General features: G+C 42.8%; 1 pseudogene; it reads right to left on the bottom strand.

Moving 5' to 3' along the window:
- Nucleotides 1–1,978: 1,978 nt before the first annotated feature.
- On the bottom strand, nucleotides 1,979–2,399 carry LOC150056196 (tax1-binding protein 3 pseudogene; annotated as a pseudogene).
- Nucleotides 2,400–5,377: the final 2,978 nt, after the last annotated feature.

Raw genomic sequence — 5,377 nt, 5'->3', positions numbered from 1 at the left:
ACTGAAATGGTCATAAGTACAATACTGCTTTGAAGTGTTTTTACTTAAGAGATTTTAATTAACCAGAAAATGAACATTAATCCCAGAAGTCTGGGAGAAAAAAAAAACCACATGTCATTCTATTGAAACGTAAGAAAGAGAAGAAAATGTGACATGGGGACAAGACACCATTTGGGAAATGAACTATTAAGAGCCCCAGCTACAATGTAATATGAAGTACCGTGTGAGATAGTCAGCTTTAACAGCTTGTTGCATTCTGCAGTTTCCCACACGAAAATGCCAAAGTGCACGGTCATAGTCAGTGCTCTAGTGCTGCAAGTTAAATACTTCACTGTAATTTTAGTTGTCCAATTTGTATTGTAAAAAAAAATTACTCTTTGCTTCAGATATCCTCAGTACTAGGGAAAGCCAATGAAGCAGAAAACAGCCATTGGCTGCCTCCCGACAGCCTCAGAGGCAGGTGAATGAGGAATCCCAGGTGTCTAGTTCATCCTTCAGGCCGGGCCAAGATCCTGCTGCCACACTACTGCTCTAAGAGCAGACTGATGCTCCTGGACTTAGAGAGGATAGCCTGCCCATGATGGCTTAGCAACATGAGACAGACAGACAGACAGACAGACAGACAATCATATGGCCAAAAGATTAAACTTCAAAGTTAAAGATGGGTGTGACGGTGCAGACATGTAATTCTAGCACTTGGGAGGCTAAAACAGGCACAGTATGGACCTAAGGTCAGTATAGTCTACATAGCAAGACCTGTGTCATAACAAAAGAATTCAAAGTATATAAAAAAAGAATTCAAAGTACTGTTGTTATGAAATGTGTATAATTTTTGGAATGCTTTGGAAAGCTTAAATAAAATATACTAAATCAAACCATTGTAGGTCAAGAGCCATTGGTAATTATGGCATTTATTCATTATGTGAACTGTTTTATTTTTCCTTACATTTTCCAAAATGATTTTTGTGATACCGAGTTCAAATTCAAACTCAGGACTTTGTACTTGGCTCTGTCACAGGAGCCAAGCCTCCAAGTCTTTTGGTTTTTTTGTTAGACGTCTGCTATCATCCACCTTTACCTCCTGAGTAGCTGGTATATAGGCATGTGCCATTATACATAGCTTTGCTGGTTTTTTTTTTTTATTATCATCATTTATTGAGCACAAGATGTCACGTGGAGGATAGCATCATACTGCCCCATTTGCACATTAACCAAATTAAGGCTTGTTCATATGCAAAGAGGAGTGGCTCTCCGATGTGAATTAGTAAGCTAAATTCAAAAGTGGAATTGGCATTTTCCAAATAGATCAAAACACTTTGTATCAAAGTTAGGATTTAAAAAAATACAAAAGTTAAATCCACAGGTGAAGAGAAAAAAACAAAGGCCATCCTGAGAGCTGCCCAGAAATGTCAGCTCTGGAATTCATCTAAATCCTGTAAGCAGACAAACCCTCAGGAGGCCAGCACCCGTGAGAGGAGAGGAGGTGTCCAGAAGCCCACACACCTCATCCAGTTCAATCTTCCTAGTAGCTCTGGTACTGTGTGAGTCTAGCCCGGGTTGTGCGTGTGGAAAGTAGTGTACCAGGGAAGCATGCATCGCGCACACTGTGGAATTAACATGGCAGGACCAAGCCCAGCAGCCAGGACAAGCAGAAAAGTGGCCCCACTTGGCATTTCCCAGCTTTGTCAACTCACAGGTGTTTCCTGTTCACCTGGGCACTGCTGTGGCTGTATCTAGTCATTGCAGATGCACAACCACTCAGCTTCAGGCCCTGATTTCCAGTCCTCAGTGTCCAAGGGAAACTGCTGCTCCCAGGGCTCAGACTTGGGGTAAAAGGGGAAGAAAGGGTGCCCTCAGCCTGGGGATGAGCTGTCACCCTTCTGAGCTGAGGCCCAGCATACAGAAGCCAGGAAGAAGGCAGAGCAATGGTAGAGGTCACTGTACAAACAGGCAGACAGGGATATATCAAGGCCGGCTGCTAGGACAACATGGACTGCTACACGGCCTTCTGCAGCAACTGCCTTGTCACCAGCAGGCACACCACTTCTTCAGAGCGCTTGATGAGCCGCTTCCGGGCCTGGTCATGTGTCACCATGGTCATGTCCCAGCCATTAACCTGCATGATCTTGTCTCCAGTCTGCAGCCCAGCAATTTCTGCAGGACCTCCTTCAGATACCCGTGTGACATAAATGCCCTTGTCTGTCTTGCCTTCTGAGAAGGGATTCTGGGAGGGATCCTGGTCAATCCCACCTCCGATGCTGAAGCCAAGGATTAAGTTCTCACCTTGGCACAGCTTGTGAATTTCAAGTCTTTGCACCACGGCAGTGACCGGCTGGCCAGGGATGTAGGACATCTCGACCCCAAGCCGGGAGCCGAACGCAACTCAGGGAAGCCCGGCCGGAGAACGGCCAGGGCCGCGCCTGCCCCGGCTAATAAAGGCGGCTCTGCTGTTTATTTTTTAATGGACTGTATTTTTTTAGTAACAGAAGACATCTTCAAAATATACTATTTAAACACTTTCTGGTAGCAAAGACAAATTTCTAAAAAAAATCCTAGATTGCTCCCACACCATTTTTCCTAGATTCACGGTGACATGTGTTATCCTTCATGATCATGTGGCTAGAGATAGGGTCCAGAGCTTGAACCTGAGCACGCAGAACCTTTCCTGCCCAGCCCAAGTCTTGCCCTGAACTCTCCTTTGTCGATGCACTGAGGTGCTCATGCCCTTCTAAGTTAGAAACCTCAAGTTATTAGACCATCCTAAAACCTTCTCAAATCTACCCTAGAAATGCCTCCTGAATCTAGTCTCAGGGACCCTGACTTTCCCTCATTGGTACAGTGTCTGGTAATCTTAAGACCACTGCGTGCCCTGATTGCATGGGACTCCTAAATAATAATTGATATGATATTTGTTATTTTTTTACTTTAAAAATATATTTATATTCTTATTTTATACATGATGTACAGAGTGGTTACATTTGCATAAGTAAGTCAGGTAATGAGTACTTTCTTTCTTTCTTTTTTTTTTTTGCCAGTCCTGGGGCTTGAACTCTGGGTCTGGGCACTGTCGTTGAGCACTTTCTGCTCAAGGCTAGAGCTCTGCCACTTGAGCCACAGCACCACTTCCAGCTTTTTCTGTGTATGTGGTACCAAGGAATCAAACCCAGTGCATCTTGGGCCAGCATTCTACCGCCGTACTCCTGCCTGTAATACATTTCTTTTTGAAGCATGTCATTTCTTCTCTTGCTCTCTCCCATCCATCCCCACCCACAAAATATACTGTTTATTTCCCACAAAATGTCTAGTGAGTACCATTGTTTTATTTGTTTGCCTTTTGTCTCACCTTTTCTTGCCCTCCCAAAGACAAACTAAGAAACAGAAAAGAAAAAGACAAAAGAAACAACAGCAGCAACAAAAATCTCTAGTTTCCATTTGTTGGAGTTCATTTGTAAAATTTTATATCATTATGTGCACCTAGCTATCGATCCTTTGTGATCTCCTCCTATGAACGGCCAAGAGACACCCGAAGAAATGCTCAATATCAGTTCACAGAAGGAATACAAATAAACCAACATTGAGATTCCCTCCCTCCCTCCTGTCCTTCCTTCCTGCCTCCTTCATTTCTCTTTCATTCTTTCTTTCTCTCTTTCTTTGCTTTCTTTTTGCTAACACACACACACACACACACACACACACACACACACACACATACAAGGACATGATAAATTATACAGATCTCTAGACATTCACACAGTGAGACCAAAGGAAAATTAGACTTTTAAAGTTGAATCTCCCTTGTTACATTTAAAATATGATTTCCTTAAAGTTTTTTGTGCAAAGCTCAAGCCATTACCCTGGCCCCTAGAGCAAGGAGAAGATACGTCTGCTATGGTGAAATCATCCAATAAAGTATGGATTGCCTGTCACATTTTAATGCCTTGTGTCACCATTTCTCAGGGGCATAAAGCATCTCTGCTTAAACAACTGCCCTGACTTTAAACATGATAAGCCATGATTGATTTTTTGCCATCCACCCTATAAATACAAATATTTTCAAAGTACCAAAACAATACCTATGAAGAATTCAGTGGCATAAGTTTATTATTTTGATAATATATTCTTATGGCTTTCGACTGCTCACCAAAGACCAGCCTTCCCACTCTGCCCTTCACAAACTTGCCTGCTTTCCCGTTCCCTTAAATGCATTAAATTTCCTCCTCCTCCTCCTCCCCCTCCTCCTCTTCCTCCACTTCTTCTTCTTCTTCTTCTTCTTCTTCTTCTTCTTCTTCTTCTTCTTCTTCTTCTTCTTCATCCTTTTCTCCTCCTTCTCCTCTTCCTCCTTCTTCTTCTCCAATGCTCAAAATTTGATATTGGCCTTTTAAGCCATTGTGCAAGTACATTTACCAAAGTAGAAATGTGGATATTATTCTGACAGTTTATTAGCGTGATTTATAATTACAGAGTAGATGTGTGGGCCTTCTGTGGTGTTCCTGTCATTTTCTGTTAATTAGGAAGGTCCCTCTGCCTGCAAATGTCATTCTCATACTCTCACCAATGAACACCTAGAGCCCAGTGCCGGTAACTCATGACGGTAATCTAGCTAATCAGAGGCTGAGATACTCGGATCAGGATTTGAAGCCAGCCCAGGGAAAGACAGTCCATGAGACCCTTATCTCCACTAAACTACTCAAAGTGGAGTGTAGCTCAAGGAGTAGAGTGGTAGAGTGCTAGCCTTGAGGAAAAGTAAGCTCAGGAACAGCGTTCAAGCCCTAGTACTGGCACACACAAAAAATATTTTTTAAAAGAGTATCTAGAAGGGCCTGAAGTTTGGTCTAGTGGTAGTGTTTGCCTAGCATGTACAAAGCTCTAGGTTTAATTCCCCAGCACCCATACACAGAAAAGAAAAAAAAAGCCAGAAGTGGTGTTGTGGCTCAAGTGGTAGAGCTCTAATCTTGAGAAAGCCCAAGGACAGTGCCCAGGCCCTGAGTTCAAGCCCCAGGACTGGAAAAAAAAAAACATTACCTGATTAATGATCAAAGTCCTTAAAGATTTCCACTGGGATGTTTTTGTTTACCATACCTTCTATGGATCAAGCTACCAGTAATAAATTGTGACCTGCTCTGAAACCACATGGATGCTTCCAGCAGAGTGGAATTTTCTTTCTTCTTTTTGCATTCATTCATTTTTAGTTCAATGAGAACTTAATGCTCTTTCCCCCCCTTTCTTTGATGACATCTAGGAAAGAAGGGGTCATGGTTCAGCAAGAAAGACAAATTGTTACAGTAATAAAAGAGAGTAGTAGAGAAATTGTGTTGCCCTGGCAGGACCTGACAGCTCGGGACAGAAACGTGCATACATCTTCATTTCCACCTGCCCT

The sequence above is a fragment of the Megascapheus bottae genome, chromosome 12 (assembly GCF_031878675.1).
Source record: "Megascapheus bottae isolate mThoBot1 chromosome 12, mThoBot2.hap1, whole genome shotgun sequence".
In the NCBI taxonomy this organism is placed as follows: Eukaryota; Metazoa; Chordata; class Mammalia; order Rodentia; family Geomyidae; genus Megascapheus; species Megascapheus bottae.
This window is presented reverse-complemented; position numbering and strand designations above follow the sequence as displayed.